This window comes from Gymnogyps californianus, chromosome 3 (genome assembly GCF_018139145.2).
Source record: "Gymnogyps californianus isolate 813 chromosome 3, ASM1813914v2, whole genome shotgun sequence".
Lineage (NCBI taxonomy): Eukaryota > Metazoa > Chordata > Aves > Accipitriformes > Cathartidae > Gymnogyps > Gymnogyps californianus.
In genome coordinates, this window is record NC_059473.1 from 6,080,673 (window position 1) to 6,098,879 (window position 18,207).

The following is an 18,207-nucleotide window of genomic DNA, read 5'->3' on the forward strand; positions in this document are numbered from 1 at the left end:
GAAGAATGGATACCACATGCTAGTTTCACCTGCAGCTATGATGCTTTTGCTTAGGTAACAAAGAAGGGAATTTCAAAATAAAATGAACTTCAAACAAAAACTCACTGAGCGTGCAATATTTATGCTTGCCATAGTGTACGTATTCTGATCCATAAGGAGAAATTACTTCTGGGGGAAAAAGAAGGTCTTGAAGTAGTTCACTGTTTTTATTAGGTAATTAAATATTAGTATGCACAATTAAGGCTTTTTTCTTTTTCTTTTAGGGAAAGGAAGACATTCTCTACAATGGAAATTCCTACAGAGTAATTTCTGATTTTCAAAAGGTATGTGTTTTTCTGTTCTTTTAACATTTTAAATTTGTTTTTTTACTAGATTATTTACTTTAGGTTTAAAATGTGGTTTAATGTCTCAATGCTGCGCTGTCCGTATTAGCAGAATGAGAAATGTATTCTGAAAAAACAACGGCTGGGGTTCACGAGAGGAGAGAAGTTATTAGAAATTTAGGTCATAACTCTGCAAATTCAGAGTATGCTGCGCTCTTCTGAAAACCAGATACCCTGACACTGAGAAAGCAGTGTGTGTGTGTGAGGATGATCAGTGACACAGACAGATGGGGGTATTCTAGGTCCTTGGTGGCCTCATCTTTTTGTAGTAGCCTAACATTCTGGGAAGTACGGGTGAGTAATAAACTGATCTTTTGTTCCCCGTCCCCTCAGGCTTGACTAAACCACACCGATAATGTGAACCCATTCTTGAAACAGCTGTAAAGGCAACTGAAGTGCTCTAGTCTCTGTGTGATTCCAGCAGATTCCTCTCACCTCAAATTTGTGGAAAACAATTTTTTGATACTCAGAGTTGGGTCACTTGCACACCAACTTACATTCACTTCATACATACTCCTAGTCTGCGTGTAGTTTTATATAACCCACTGGCATCAAGGATTCTTACCCTCTTGGCTTCTGCTGTCTGAAAGCTACTCTTCCTCCAGAACCACCAAATTGGCAGAGAATTCTACTTGCTTTAGCATCCAGGCCTTGAGCAGGCTCAAAAGGGTTGTTGAGGCAAATGCTAGTTTCTCACTAATCCTGAGTGAGACCTCAATCTTGCGCCGTTGGTCAAGCCATTCAGTTTAGCTTAAGAGAGTTCTTGGAAGCTTGTCCTTACTGCATAGGAGCAGAGCACTGCACATGCACGTAGAGTGTAGAACTTCATGCACTATTCTTTCTACTGAAATTTTTGTAAGTGACCATGACAAGATGGTGTATTTACTTTGTTGTTGTTGTTCATATAAAACCGTATCTAAATTCACATCAGAATTATCTGATATAATTTGAAATGATTTCTGAGATGAGGATTCTAATTGCAGATAGATCCGCTCTAGAGGGATCTTTCGCAGGAAAATCTCAGTGCAGAAAAAGTCACTGACACCAAAGGCTATGATTGCATTGGTCTTCTAGAATTTTAGAATTAGAAGTAACGGTACAATGGTTGTAGGCAGTGCTTTATGTATGTATAACCTTGGCATTAGTCATCAAAATGCACTTCTGTTTTCCTTGGTTTTCACTTCTTGATTGTTGGTTTATCCCTATGCTGTACACCACAAGGACTTGGGAATTTGTTGCACTGTGACCTGGTGTTCTATCACAATTGGTTTGTTTATTTGTAACTGATAAAAATAATTCTTCTGTGGGTACAAGTAGTGTTTGCTAAAATAATTAAAAAAGAAAAAAATTAAACCTACATTGGCCAGAAATAGCTTTCTTGGAAAGTAGAAACTACTATAAATCTTTTCTTAGAGCAAAAGTCTGAAATACAGGTAGTGCTAACTTCTTAGCCAGGTGTAAGCAGTAGAACTCTTACTAGAGATTTAGAATGAAATCACACCAGTGACAGAACTGCTGTGGTAATTGGTTTATTTGTTAAAGAAGTAGGGGATGAATCAGTTTACCTTGAGTAGCTATTGCATTTGAGCATCTTGCATGCTTTCAAAATAAAACTCTGCATAATAGAGGGAAAAGCCACTATGTATGGAGTTAGGTGAAGGAAGTTAGGGATGTTGCTTTTCATTTTCCACTTGGACTCATTTTTAACCATTTAAACATAGCATGCATAAAGATATGCTGTAGGTTTTACACACTGTCTTGAAAGTCAAAGACTTCAAAAACTTTTGGAACAAAGGAAAAGCAAATTCCAGAACTTCTGAATTTACATCAAGTAAATATGAAGAGAATTTGGCTCAATAACAAAACAAAAACAAAACAAAAATAGCTCCAGGCAGTCACAACTTGTACAGTCGGTTTTAGGGTCTGTGAGCAGTGTACTGTAGTTAATACTAGTTACACTGAGGATGCCTGGGAGAGGTTTTTTGGGTAGCAAGCATGCTAAACTATCATATTATTAAAGATTAAGTGAGACCATAATGCATTATTGTCTGATTCATTACAGTGTGATTCTAGACAGTATTTCTTCAGGAGATGAGGTCAGCCAGTGTGTCCTTACAGGTTTGTTCTGTTTACATAGTGGTGGGAGGACAGGGGTGTGCAAATGGGAGATGTTGCCTTTATCGTAACACATCATTACTTGCAATCATGCTCCTTTTAACGGCATCAGGAGCTACAGGAACTTTGACCCCTTTCCTACTCTGGAAGAGATTGAGCTGAAGAGAGAACTAGCCAAAGAAAATTTTTTTAATGAACTATGGTTTCCAACACTGTTGGAAGGAAGAAGCGCTGAATCCCTGTCAAAGTTTATAATGTGAAGCTGGCATAATGTTCACTGGGCATTCCTGACTGGAATAATAATTAAAACAATGTACTGATCATCACAGTTACCTCATTGATTTTATTCATCACCACTTTTTAGTTGATTTTTATAAAGGTGAAATAAGATCCCTATGGTATTTTTACAGGTTAGAATTGCGGAATTTTTTGTTGATTAAAGGACAGAGTCAGATTATTTGGCATGTGTATTTCTGATGAAATTACCTGTGCTCTTGTGTGGGGACTCATGTGCCACTGTATCTCCCAGATGGGGAGCTAAGAGCAGCATTCACCCCGGCCTCATTATCAACCCCAAGGGGATTCTTAGTTATCACTGTGTCTTGTGTTCAATAAGAGCCAATTATGTGCTGCCTGTGTTAATCCTATTTATGTGATTGTGTACTTTGTCATTGGGGGAGAAAAAAAAGTATATTTACATGGGAAATATGAGGAAAGGCCTCAGTCTGATTTGGGTACAGCCCAGCCTTGTGGAAAAGAGAGTCTGGTAATAATTCTGTTCAGGATTCAGCAGCACACTGGAGCAGTCACTGGTTGACTCTGTTTATCCTGTAGGCAGGCAATAGCTGAATTGGACTATAGTGAAGGAACGCTAATATTTTTCTCAAACTGCTGTCTGACTCCCTCCTGCTTTGAAAATGTTGAAATACCACCTTCCTGACTGAGTGAAGGTGAAGGAAGGGAGAGATGCAAATTAGAGCCATCACCAAAGATAAGTTGAACTGTAAAAGAAAGTAAGGATTCCCACTACTAAACCACTGTCCATTAATGTGGTTTAAAGGTGTTTTTGAATAACTGGATCCTCAGCCCCGAGTTTATGAGCATCTAATGGACCACTGGCTAGAATCACAAAAGGAGGGCAGGAATATTTGGAGCTAATGTGTTAGGTATATTTATCTGTGTGTATGACTTTCTTCTGTTTCTCTTTACCTGTTTCTATATGTTCTGCAGCTGTGCAGTCTGTAGTCTTCATAAAAAAAAAAAAAAGTAGTACTTTTTCTTAACTTACTCTTGTAGTTACATTAAGGATAATATGAGGGTACTGGCAAACTGCTTCAGGGTAGCAGTTCTTATAGCATAGGTAACGAAACAGACTTCAAGAGAGATACTCTCAACTGCATCGTCCTTACAGGGCACATAAATAGTGTTTGTCCACCCTGCTGTATATTCCAGATTGAAACCTGTTCATCAAGGGGTCTGTGTGCTCTGACGGACCCCGGCAGGGTGGGGGCAAACGGCAGAGCAGCTGAACCTCAAGGTTGATAGAGGGTGGGGGTGAAATGATGCAACTTTGTCTTGTATTCAAGAAGATCATTAACAGATCACTTAATCGTACCATTGCTGAAGTTTTCCCTTCCCTTTGTGATGACAAAATAGAAGACTGGCTACTGGCTCTTCTAAAACCTAGGTTCTTAAGAGTATTGAAGCTTAACAGAATATGTCTGCTATGATCTTTGTAGCTGAAGCAACTACTGTTTTTGCTTTAACAGTTGAGAGAGTACTTAGTAGATTCGCGTGACTAACTTGTTCACATGTCTGGGGCCTCCAAAATAGTGTCATAAAGCCACAGATGACATCTCGTAGCTGTGAAAGTACTGCAAGTGCAAACACAAACACTGTTAATGTGGTGCTGCTCACACCAACGTACTTGAAAGAATTATCTACTGTAATTTCTAATGTTACACTACTTACTTGCTTTACTTGAAAAGACCAAACCTTGATGAACTTCTCTCTATGTAAGCTGTCTGCTACAATCACAGAAATATTTTGCGCTTGTTTTCCTTATGCCAGTGTGGATCTGCACTAACTCCATTGTCACACCTGCTGAGCATATTAGTGTAAGCACTGGCATAATTGAGGATGGGTTTTAGTCCTAAAGTATTTGCTTCCTGGTCATTATATGGGGCATGGTAACTGCTCCCAAAATGGAAGTGACACTTTGTAGGGGAGAATAAAGAAAAGTTGCCTTCTTGTTAGAGACTAGTGCAATTTGCTCAGATTGCTCTTCTTGAAATAAAGAGGTTTTTAATGCTAGCTTTAGGCTGTTCCCCCACTGGATATCTTCTTACTGTCCCTGATAAGCACAGCAATTAAGGTATTTTGTGTGGGTATTTTCCACCTGAGCTGAATTTTGCTCTGTAGCATCTATTTTGGCCATGAATCCTACTACTGTTCTCTTAATCAGGTCCACTGAATCCTACAGCCTATCTGATTCTTTATACATGTTATCTCTGGCTTCTGGAAATTGAGTTCTTTTAGGTCTGAAAAGTTACCTGCTGCTCATAAGCAACATGCATAGCTTGCTTAGGTGGAGCATACACCGAGTTTCCCTTCAGATAGACAATATTTTCTTTATAAAAAGTTCTCTTATTTTTAGCACATTTCTAGGTCAGGGATGCTTAAAGTATCTTCTGTCATTAAAACTTTGAGTCAACAATATAAAACAAAAATAGAGGCAAAAGAAAAATAAATGAAGCTTACTGCATCCAGATGAAGCATTGTTTTCCAAACATTCCCTGCTGTTTGTGATCATGTAGTCTTCGTATTTTCCTTTGAAAGACTATTCTGTTTAATTACAGCAAAATCCAGCAATGGGTAGACCTTTTTGGTGAGAAAGGTGAGCATGGAAGGAGCAGAAAGTATATACTGGCGAAGATCTCAAACTGAGAAAGGTTGGTGGTTTCAGAGAGGAGGCAGAGCTCTGGGAGCTAAAAAGCAAGTGACAACAAAAGCATACAGATAATTTATGGCAGTAGTTACTGTCTCAGTTGTCAGGTTTCCTGCAGTTTCACATACATTTAAACTGACAGTTCTGATAAAGAAAGTAGTCCCCAGTCTCGCTCCCAACCTCTAATTTCTTGTCCCTGGATGCTTGTTCACACCAAAAGCCTGTGTAACTAACTAGTGAATCAGGTAACTGATCTGGCTGAAAAGCAGACCTGCTAAATAAAATTCTACAAGGTTATTTTTAACCCGGAGAAGAGAAGGCTCCGAGGAGACCTTATTGTGGCCTTTCAATACTTAAGGGGGACTTACAAGAAAGATGGGGACAGAGTTTTTAGTAGGGCCTGTTGCAATAGGACAAGGGGTAATGGCTTTAAACTAAAAGAGGGTAGATTTAGACTAGATGTAAGGAAGAAATTTTTTACAATGAGGGTGGTGAAACACTGGAACAGGTTGCCCAGAGAGGTGGTAGATGCCCCATCCCTGGAAACATTCAAGGTCAGGTTGGACTGGGCTATGAGCAACCTGATCTAGTTGAAGATGTCCCTGCTCATTGCAGGGGGGGTTGGACTAGATGACCTTTAAAGATTCCTTCCAACCCAAACTGTTCTATGATTCTATGATTTTTTCAGCTGAATCAGTTTTCATTTGTGCTGGCAGAGCAGAGGTTAGTGGGGAAAGAATGAGTGACTGGTGGACTTCTGGAGAGGACTCTTGAAGTTTACCAGACTATGGCCTCAAATTGTTCCATGGTAGGTCTGTCTTAAACCATGCCTGAATCTTCAGACGTTCTAATGCAGAAAAAGGGAGGAGACAAATCTTGGTTCCTGTATATTTTGGTTGTTTATGATATGAGTTGTCTTGGGCTGAGAAAGGTTGTTTTCTTTTGTCTGGGTATTTCCTTAAGTGACTGCCTTGTAAAACTTTCCCCTTAAGATTTATCTGCCACTCCCCAGGAAGGAAAGACCATTTGCCCTTTTTTGAAAAGGTATGGGAATGTTATATAAGGAACTAAGCTATGGTGTTATTTTATTCAAAATTTATATTTCATCAGCGCCCAAAGTTAGAACCTTGTTCTTTTAAAATGTGCAAAGACCTGGTCTTGTATGCAAAGGTGGACAATGTGGGAAGAACTGGTCAGAAAATGAGACATAAAATGACAGCTTATATTGTTAGGCCTCAATAAAACCTGAAGAAAGTGGAGATTTTGGAAACAATTTTGTTCTGTGCAGGCTCAGCTCACTAAGACATATTGGGTTCTTTGTGGTTTCCTCTCCCCCCCCCCCCCCTTTTTTTTTTCTCCGGGTGGCTTTCTTCCTTAGTAGTGAATTAAATTGGCTCCAGGCGGAAACCAGAGCACAAGAGTCTGCACTAACCAGCAGGAGTACGTGTCTGGAAATGGAGAGAGTAGAGTAGAAAGGAGTGGAGGAAACTATTCCCTTTCTAGTTTCTCAACCTAAACTCAGATGGCATGATTTGGTGTAAAAGCTGAGGGGCAGTGGGGGCAGAGGCAGAGATTGTGAGTGACATTCCTATGTTCCCTAGGGATTCCTTTGCAGACAGATCAGTGGGATTTTTGCCACTGACTTCAGCTGAGGCCAAGTGTATGAAAGAAAGAGAAATGGAGAGTGAAAGAATAAGCAGAACAATCTGAAAGGTATGGGGAGAGCTGCAAAATAAATGAAGCAAGATAGAAAAAGTGGAAAATGTAATAATAAAACTGTCAGATACGGGAAATATATATGTGGTGGGCAAGAAAGCAAGAGGTCATCTGCACAGCTGAGTTTGGACAAAATGTTTTATTTATTTCTGACTCTTCTCCTGTTGAAACTATCTGCCAAGCCCTACTATTGATACACTAAGATTATTTGCCTAGTAGATATTTTCTTTTAAACTGATGTGTCTTCTTACACCACATGAATAGTGCATTCATCTTTAGTTCTTATTGTTTTCTGGTGAAGCGAAAAAGAAAATTACTAAATTACTGCCAGAAAATGCATTGTCTGTGGAAAGGATTTTTTTTTCTTTCCTTCCAGTATTTTCAACTTCTCTAAACCCCAAAACTATGCAAAATTTCAGAGGGATGTTTTCTCTAATTACATTTGTGGTCTGGTTCAGAGAAGCAATGCTTGGTTGAGTGTTTAAGTAAACAGATTCTAATCAAAGGCAAAACTCTGCATAATCCTGTGGCTTTCCCAGAACCTGCTTTTGTTCTAGTTTTCATATCTCATCTGTTGTAATTTTGTTGCTCTTGAAATGAGTATTGCATTAGAGAGCAGGGAGTGTGCATGTGTGAGATAGTTATGGAGTCTGCCCTACTGGCAGCTGTTTACTTGAACAAATCCTTTTTGATCGTAGTACCTGTGAAAACTGGAATCTGAGAAGATGGCATGTGCTGTTCCACATCAGAATGATTTCTTGCAGGCAATGGAAATATCTGTGGCAAATCAAATTTGCATTCAAAACTTCATTTATAATTATTGTGGTTATTATGATTTCGTCTTTCTCTGTGTACATCCTCTTAATCTACTAAGTGTAAATTTTCCGAACTCGACAGGTTGCATAAGCCAGAAAAGTAGGAAATAACTCCCAAAAGAACTGCTGCCAGATCTTTGAAGCACGTATTGAGTTATTGGATCTGAAACACAATGTGTAAGAGTTGCTTTGCCAAGTTTTGAAAGTTACAGTATGTGGAGTGATGAGACTGCTGTCTAGTTATTTTCTGTAAAACAAAGCGGAAAGACAGAGAAATAAGGAATGTTTTTTTTATTTCTTAACGACACATTCCACTTTTCAGTTGTTTATATTTTTAACTGTTGTTTCTTCTTTTCAAAATTAATAAGACTTGTTAAATATTACAATGAAAAGTGGCGAGTAAATCTACTTAGATTTCATAACTGCACTTTTGCTGTTCTGTACCAGACTGAAAATTTGGATTGTAAACAAGATCATTATGAGATCTTTTGCAGTCTGGGTTAGCAGTTGGGAGCACATCTCTGGAGCTGCTGTAGATATTACAAGTAATTCTTGTGCTGATACATAGACTGCTTTTTCAAGATCTGCAGAGTCTTTTCAGGCATTTGTACATTTGGAAGACTTTACCATTTATAATTGTTTTGCAGTGAGTGTTTTTATAAATGGCCTGATGATCAGACTCTTCTCATACAAAGGAAGCAGTGCTTCACTTACCTTATTAAATCAGGTCTGGATGGTCAGATGTGTATGTCCAGCTCCTGTTTGTGAGCAAGTGGGTTGCTCAGTCTGACAAATTCATTCAGTTGTTTTCTTCTTGCTGAGCTATATTTTAGCCTTGAGAAAGCAGCCCCGTCTTTCCTTCTTTAGAGACCTTATGGGAGGAGAAAAGCCAGTTAACCTAGCTGTTAAAATATTTGTGGCTTGTATTTGGTTTGTATTCACCTATGCTGAGCAGCTGGCTCTATGAATTCAGTAGGTCCTTTCCAGCAAGATGGTCAGGCATGCCTGCCTCATGTTACCACTTGGTTACTCTGTTGAAGTTATTTCTGAACCTTTCTCTTTGAAAACTAAATAAATGAGTTTTTAAATTTTGCCTAGTAAGGTGTGTTTTTGCACATGTTGAGCCTTATATGTAGTCCACTAAGCAACTTAACTCCCTCTGAAAGGCAGATCAAATATTCTTTAACATCTGAGTTATAACGAGGGAAGTTTTTGGTTCAGATGAATCGGAACTTGAGTTTGCTGAATTTGAAGCTGGTACCCATTTTTCCTTTAAAAAAGCAGTTCTGCCTGCCTTGACTCTGAAGGATTCATATCAAACATTGGTATGGTATTTGGCTGTGACTGCGTTGGAACTAAGCAAGGTGAAATCTTTAATCAGACATAGTGTCTTTTATCAGACCCAATAATATAGTTGAATCTTGGGGCGGGGGGAACAGAAACACATTTGGGCATACAAGCCTGTCTACAAGTCATCTGGGTCTGTCTGCCTGAAAACTAGTTGGCTTTTTTCTGTGCAGGCCTTTATGGCCTGCTTTTGTGTAAATGCATTTGTTTTTAAGGATGTAGGTAAGCAACTAGCAAGATACTCTGAAAAGCCTAGAAGATAAACTTCTGTAAGTGTTTTTTAAATTATTTCTTTTGGCTAAACTGGCCTTTTTCTACATGTCTTAATTGAGCAATTTGTTGCCTGGACTCTATAGAATATATTTTTTTCTTTGTAAATTGTGTATATACACAATCGGTGAACTGGGGAGTTTACCCTTTTAAAATGTTAAATAGTTGAGGCAGTTTCCAGGTGAATATTTTTAAGGAAATCAAAAGCTTTCCTCTCTTCATCATTGATATATCAGCATGGAGTGTTCTATTGTCACATAAAATTTGGAATCAGATTTGTCGTTATTAATGCTCTACTTTTCTGTGTTAATCTACAGGTGCTGTGAAAGTGTAGTAAAATATTTTTACATTCCCTTTAATGTCCCTTTCATCTTAGAATCATAGAATCTTGTGACGGTTTGCAAATTGGCAAGAGCATAAATGGGAATCAGACCCTAAGAACTTACGTCAAAAATTATTATGACCAAAGCAAACACATTACAGCAAATGCCATTTAAATATGAGGTAATACAGCTAAAGCAACACTGTACAGAATGGCTAATCAGTAAGAGCTGGAGCCTATTCTGTGATGTGGAGCACATAGTTGTGTCCTGAGTATTCCTTAATGGAGTTTCTTTTACTCTGTAGTATGATTCTGCAGCCTACCAACTCTTATCTGTTCATCCAGTGGGATCCAGGGAGAGCTTTAAAAAGCCAGGGCTTACCTGTGAAGAGATTAATTTGCCATATCCCCTAAGACTGCATTTTCTGGAAGGCTTCCCTGTTTCTGTGTGGTATGGTTTCACTGCTGTAAAAGATGCTTTGCAAACAAGATGGCAGAGGCTGGTGTTGCTAAAACGCACTCCTACTCTGGCATGCCTAATGCACACGTGTAGAGCTGGGCACAGTGGGTAGTTGAGGGTGTGTTGGTGGGAAGGCGGTTGTCTTGTCCCTTGTCAAGTTAGTGTGTTCAGGAATTTTGGCTGGCTGTACCCTCTCTGTTCCTTCTTTTCTTGGTGGTGCACATTAGCTACTGAACCTTGGCAGTGGGTTATACAAGACAGCAGGTAACGGACGAGCAGGACATTACGCTATTGAATCTGCTACCTGTTGTACTTGTGACCTCAGCAGAATGTACTGGAGTCAGTATTATAAAACCAAAACACACGCTGTTTGACAGTTTATTGCTTATCCTTATATGTGATCTTTGCTGTGTGTTTTGTTGTTGGTTTTTTGGGTTTGTTTGTTTGGTTGGTTTGTTTTTAAGAATTGTGTCCAGAACACAAGGCGTTTGTTTCTGTATCTGAGTATTTTTGCTGGCACTTGATGTGACTTGATATAAACAATATGAATTTGAGTCAAGTGGTTAAATGTTAAAACAGCTTCCCACATGTGTTGGTTTACTGCCAGGGAAAGGTGAACGTTCAGCATAAATGCTGTATTTAAACACTAATCAAACATTTATTATTGTTGAGTGAATGACCTGACAAGGATGCAGTTGAACTAAAATGTACAGGTTATATTTCATGGAAATGAAAAGCTTTATTAATATTTGAAGAATGGCTTTAATTAGTCTGACTGTTGGTAGGTGTGTTCATTTTCTCAATGTACATCCGGTATAGCGTTTTTCACCAACTTATAATTGGCAGTTTCCCATAGGAAATAATCATTATTGGTATTATAAAAGCACTCTGTATCTATCACATTTGGGAAATGAAAGTTTTGCAAAGGTCAGAATAAAGTGTGCCCCCAATTATGCTAATAACTCATACCACAAATGATCCACTGGAAAGTTTAATAGCTTGGTAGTCCTCTTTAGATTTTCTTAGAACAGGAAGAATTAATATTACATTTTGACACTTTACAGAAAGATGAAAAAAGAAATCTTCCTTCTCTCCAACTTTTGAAGTTTTTACCTGAATTCTCTTAGTGACTTGACGATCTTGAAATGGTGGGTGGTTTTTTGGTTTGTTTTGGTGGGGTTTTTTTGTGTTGTGTGTGGGTTTTGTTTGTTTTTTTAAGAATTCTTTTTAAAAGCATTTTGTTCCACTTCACTGTGAAGTCAGTGTCTTTTTTTTTTTAAGGAGCCCAGCATTGCAAAAGACACCATGTTTTGACATTTGGAAATATCTATACATTTTATTTGCAATTTGACAGTATAGTCTAATAGACTTTGATCCTTTTGCTAAACAGAATATGCTGAAGCCATTTAAAATAATAACCTGTTCAAAAAAACATTAAAGGTATTAAAAAAAAACCCTAAAAACTAGAATTTTACAGCAAACTAAATTTTCGTTTTGCTTTTTACCTGTCAAATAAAGTTTACCTTGTTTCCTTTGAGGGATATTGCACATCTGCACTGCACTCCAAAGGTTCAAGTAACTAAACCATCCAGAAGTTTTCCAAACAGCAGAACAGATATTCAGGATATAATTATTTAGAAATTATTTGATACTGGATTTTCTCACTTATGTAACATGTCCACCAGACAGATTTCCTTTGAACCAGAAGGTCTGTGTTGCTTGAAATGGCTCTTTCTTTTTGTAATTTTGAGGTTAAAACATTAGTAAAAGGCTAGATGGAATAATTTACTCCTGAGACTGATTATCCTAATATACCCACAGTTACTGTGCATCTACGGAGTTGTTAAAGAACCCATTAAGAGGGCAGTCTGAAAGCTAACATTTGCAAATGTCTCCAAATTGAATTATAAATGTCTCTGGTAAACAAAATGTTTGCTGCGCTGTGTCAGTTCCACTTAGAGGTCTGGCTGTATCAGGTATGCATGTTTTGTAACATACTTTGAAAAGACAGAAAAGGCAATGAAATAAATAGCTCAGATATACTAATTTTTTTTAAGTGTAGAAACATTTTTAATTATACATGTTTTAGTTTAAAATATTTTCTTTTTTTTTCAGTGAAATATACTGTTTTCCATAAGCTTTACTTCGAGAGATGCAGATGGTTTATTAGTCTTTTTAGATGAGCCGTAAATGAAGAATATTGACATGTATGGAAATTGAAACAGAGGGTTGTTAGAAATTTGCATACACTGATTTTATGAGCTGCGTTAGGAAAGCTGCTGGCTTCTGCTTTACTAACGGTATTGTTTTGCTTCATGCAGCCATTAGGGTTCTAGCAAGACTATCTTCATAAAATGTCTGTTACAAGAACATTCCTTTATAACAATTTTTCAAAAAGCAGTACTAGCAAGGCCTTTCTCGTGCAAATATTTCTGTATTAACTGCATTCTGGTGCAATTGACCACACTTATAAATAAAGAGCAGGATGGGAGCAAGCTGTTGGTAGGCTTAACCTTGAATCTTGATTATGTCCTCCTGTAAATATTTCTCTGTTTTGGCATTTCTTTATTTTTTCATTGTCAGTTGTGACAACATGCTTAGTATTAAGTGCAGAGACCCTTTGTCTCTGCTTTTTATACTGAAGTTGTCTCCATAGGCAAATTACTCTTCTTCAGCATAAACACCTCAGTTCTCCGAGGAGACATTATTAACTCCAGTCAAGCCAGTCCTGTTTTTACCTAGAAGATTATTTCTATGCAAATACACATAATCCTGTAAGGAAGGGATAAAGGCAAATTTGTCAAACTTATCTGGTAAAATACATACACATGTGATTCAATAAAGGATTCTGTTTTCTGTAGCCTACCTACAAACTGTGTTGTACAGTCCAAAACAAATTTTCCAAAACAAATCCGAAGTTTTGAATATCAGGCACACAACAGAAGATAAGGTTAGAGTCCAAAAGTAGGTTTATTTAGCGTAATTAAATACATGGCAGTATTTACAATTGGCTAGATGTGACACTCCTTACTCGGGTGCCGTTTCGTTAAACTTTCAAAATGGTGTGGATTTTATTTTGTAGCTATGTGAACAATTAAATCCTCTGAAATTTTTCTGACTGTCCTAATTATTTTTTTTCATGTGAAGCTTGCTAATGCAGGTCTCATTGCTGCTCACTCTGCCAGTGAGTCAGGTATGTCTCTTGATGGTACTTGTGCTTTTAGACCAATGGGGACAAAGTGATCCAGTTTTTCCTTCCTTCCAGGTGCAATTATGGGTCTCAATATAATAAAAATAAAATGATTGAATATCTACAGAGGTTCATATGGCATATTTTCCATTTATTTTAAGTTTGGAAGCTAAAATATCTTAATTGATAATCCCATAAGGTTTATTTTTTTCATGAGCTCTCTTTTTCTCTCTGAGGCTCTGTATTTTCAGAGCATTGCTAGTTCTGTAAATTTAGCTATCAGACTATTGTAACTGAAGGCCAAAGCCTTCTCACAGGTGAAAGAAAAAATCCAATTGTTTTATTGGAGTAGAATTTAAGGGGCAGGGCCTGAATAGTCTTTAATTGTTCTAATCCCTGGACAGCTTTCTAGCCAGGATGCTTCACAGGCACTATAATGTTTTGTATCGGTTGAGTGTATGTAAAATATAAAGAAGATTTGTTATTCATGAGTTTGCTATAGAGCCTGCTAAAATCAGTGGGATCAGTTTTTCTAGTTGCATTAATGGGTTTTGAGAGAAACCATATAGATTTTTGTTGTGGTGGTTTTTTTGCTGTTGTTTTTGTGGGGCTCTTTGTTTGTTTGTTTGTTTATTTGTTTTTTTTGACCCTTGTCTCATGTTTCACTTCAATTTGTTTAATTTGGTTGGCAAAACTGTTGATATGATGGGGTCTTTTCACAAAGCCTTGCAGCTCCTCTGGCAGATTGTGTAGCCTGCACAGCTTTTGATGGCATCAGTGTTTTGGTAGTTGTTTTACAAGTAATACTTTATTTTGGTGCTTAAGTATCTCATATATACGTGTCCCTATAAGCATGTTCGTCTCTTGTACTGATGTGTTTTTACTCTCATCTTGTAGTCCCCTGTAAATCTATCAACTGACAGGTCCAGTGGAGACAGCACTGATCTGCGATGCAGGAATAGGTCACTTCGGTTCAGTTACTGATTTTGGATTGCTCATATCACTTTCTTATGCTGTTTTTCCACCACTAAGAACTCTTCAAAGAAATATGCCCCTCCATCTGTCAGCAGAGCAGTTAGCACAGTGAAGTTAGGATCTCTGCTGGTACCATGACGCACTTTTGCATTCCTGGTATTCCTTGTTGCAGGAACCATCCTGTTTGAAGTATTCTTGCTCTCAGCTTTCCTGTTTGTATCCCAGTTGCGTTAAGATTAAATGAAAGCTAGGAAAACGGAGCATCAGAAGAGTATTCCGGTGTGATGATGTGTCAATCACAGTGATGATTCTTACTCGCTGAACAATTAGTTAATTTTTTAGGCAGGCAAGAGCTGATGTTCTCACTGTAATTGTACTGAGCAATTTAAAAAAGTGGCGAAGTTTTATTTATCGATCGGCAAGCTAATATGAAAAGAAAAAATATGGTAGAATACAGTCATTGGCAGAAGAGTAATGGGTCAAGGGTTTGTGTGAATTTAACATGCCAAATTAGTATTTCCATTTCTTAGAAGATATGAAGAAATGTAGCTCAGGATCTTATTCTGAATTTAGTATGGTCGCAGCTAGTCTTGCTGTTATTTTCTGCACGTGGTTTCTATGATAAGAAATATTTGTGGTCAGCTTTTTGTTTAACAGAACCCTGGATCTGCCCTGTAACAGAAAACACTAAAAAGTGAGGAAGCTATATCAGGCCCTTCTGTTAGGTGAAGGCTTGTGGAGAATGAGATTTTGTTGCTTTCCATGCATGTGCAGAAGGACAAAGAGAAGTTCCTTCCCTGTGGCTTCTCTAATGAGTTCTAATACAAAAGCTAAGCAAGTTAGAAGTTTCTACATGCTGTCGAACTAAGCAAATGATGTGGCCACTTCTTTTTTTCCCTATTCTGCTGTTGCCGAGACCATATTCAGAGTGCAGAAGCAAATACCATATTTGTTTGCTACTGTGGCAACAGATGAAAATCCTAATCTGTTTAACATGGATGGGAATATTGCTCTTCTAGTTTGGGATGCCAGGATTTCACCAGCTGTGCCTATCTTAGACATACTGCTGCAGAAATTAAAACTAATTAAAAGCTAATTCTAGGTTACCAGTAGGCTAGTACTGCTAGAACTAGTTCTTGGCCTTGTCATGGATACTGTGCTTTTCATCACAAATGGATTCTTCTCTCTTTGTTTTTACTGACCACATGCAATCCACTGCTGCTACATAAATGGTTGTTCAGCCCTTTCTCAGTACAGTGCTTTCCCATAGTGTATTTCAAGTGTATGTATTTGCATTCTGTCTGCAGAGTTATGGGAAATGTTAAAAACACCTCGCGGGGTCCAGTGAATTAAAGCATTGTTGCAGAATTGCTGAATAACAGGATAGAGCAGCACATAGGTAACCATTTGTTGGAGTTGATGGGGTAGATATGTTGGACCACAGTAGTCACTGTTCAGAGCTAAATTAGAGGACAGCAAAACACAGAATTCCTTCAAAAGTCCAAAGCATCACATGTGTTTGATTCTGGTTTTCTTTCTGAAGACATAAAAAGCTATGTACCACACCCAGAAAAGTAGCAATGAAACAGGATTTGTTTGCCAGTGCCGGCTAAATGGTGTAAAAGGGAAACCCATATATCTTATAACTCTTGATTTTTATTTTTGTGCTGATATTAAACATAAAAATGGTTTTAATGTACAGTCTAAACAGTGGCATGTACAGTTTTGTACAAACAGTGGAGGGAAATATCTCTGTTAAATTTTTTCTGCTAATGATTAATCTCTCTTAAAAAGAACTCAAACCAGAACACATGAAACCTAAAATTGTGAGCTTTTTAATCTGAGTGAGTAGTCTCAAGTCCAGTTTCTGTCTCGCAGGTAAAACCATATAGATTTATGACAGGTAAGGGCTGAAAATGAAACTCAAGCATCCTCATGGGTAGGAGGAATAAATGCTGATCTGCAAAGACACTCTTTATGTGTATCATATGAAGAAAGCTGTTATATGAGGAAAACACTATATATATATATATATATATGTAGTATATATTAGTTCTCTTTTGTCTGTGTACAACTTCTGCAGACTTTTAGAGGCAGTAATTAAGGAGAATTTGGGGAACCAGAAGGCATAGTGCTGAATACTTGAGAATGAAAATATGTGGAAATTGTAAATAAAAATATTTGAGAAGAATAACTGTGATGCCCTGTTGGACAAGAGGACCTCTTTTAGAGGGGTGAAGAGTATTAAGTGGGGAAAAGCAAGACCAGTGGCATGGGTAACTTGCTGAGTGAAAAGGTTAGGGCGAGTCTGAGACAGAGGTGCTGAGGGTAGAGGGCAGTGTGTGATACTTGAGTCTTCCACTTATCTGGAAGTGAAGACCACGTGATTTAGCAGGAGACAGGAATTGTCTTAAAAATGTGTCTGTTCTTTGGTCCCCAGTTGTGCCCTGTGATACACTCTGTGCTTGTGACCGATGATCTCTTTTTCTCAAGTCCACAGCATCACAGATGTACATGTGTGCTTTTGTGTGTGGATAAGGGCCCTGGGGATTATTGCGATGCTCTTACCATCTCCTTTGCCCTTCCTTTCTCTTTGCTGATAGATGCAAACACCAGGTGGAGAATGTCAGCTGCTGCTTCTTTCTTCTACAGCAGCAGCAAAGAATAGGATATGCTCTTTTCATGGAGGCTCCTCAGATACTGTGGGACTGAAGGGTATTTAATAATCAAAGAGAAAAAGTTGCGGAGTTATTCCAAATAATCTTTGGCTAACGTGCAAGAAAAATGTAGTGTGAGCTTAGCTAACAGAAGGAGCTGTAGTTGGTCAATTGTTAGCATAAAGGGAGTTTGAATAAGTGACTGATTGTTTCCGTAGTATTTCAGTAGTTTCAAGGTATGTGTTCTAAAAAGCTTAATTTGGTGTCACGTAAAGTACCCCCTCATAATGCAGGAGAAGACAAAAGCCTCTTAGAGGCTGGCCATAAGGTTTGTTGTACAGATTTAGTTTAGAAGGAAAAGTGAATTTGTCTGACATTATAAAAATCAACCTTGTGTCCTGCAAGCTATTGCCTATTTGGTGTGTATGGAAAATTCTCGATCAGTGGAAGGTGAGGTCAACATAAACACAGTCCACTCCCTAAATAATTTAATATTGATATGGTGTTTAATTCTATACTAAACAATAAACAGGGACAGTCCTTTTTTGTTTACATAGAGATTTAGAAATAATTATATTGCCCTTCATTCTTCTAGGCTTTATTAGAAAAGACATTGAAGACAAATAGAACAGTGACAAAGCTAATAATAGGTCTTTATGGAATGCGACTAGAACATTTTTACATCCTTGTGCTTTTAGGTTGACTCTTCTGTAAAAGTGGAAAAAGGGCTATACAAAGTTTTGATTTAGATTTTCTTTCAGCTGTGTTGATTCAGAGCTGCTTGTTATTTTCTGTGAGCTCCACGTATAGTTTTGGTGGTTTTTTTTTTTTAGAATTGAAGTAAACTGCTGCCTCTGCTTTCTTTTAGTCATGAAAGATCTCTAGAGATGTTCTGTCCAGCTTGCATATTTACTTTCCTGGTGGTTGTCTGTGAAATGGGTGTACGTGCTTACCTGCAATTGCAGTTCTAATGTCAGTCATGAAAATGGACTTGGGGTTCCTGTAAATTA

General features: G+C 37.9%; 1 protein-coding gene across 1 annotated transcript in view; it reads left to right on the plus strand.

The window, feature by feature from the left end:
• Nucleotides 1–261: 261 nt before the first annotated feature.
• Nucleotides 262–18,207, plus strand: part of PLCB4 (phospholipase C beta 4) — a 193,497-nt gene continuing 175,551 nt past the window's right edge. Inside the window, exon 1 of the mRNA XM_050893592.1 lies at nucleotides 262–323. The gene's annotated coding sequence lies outside the window, so the exon portion shown is untranslated. The remainder of the gene's footprint in view (nucleotides 324–18,207) is intronic.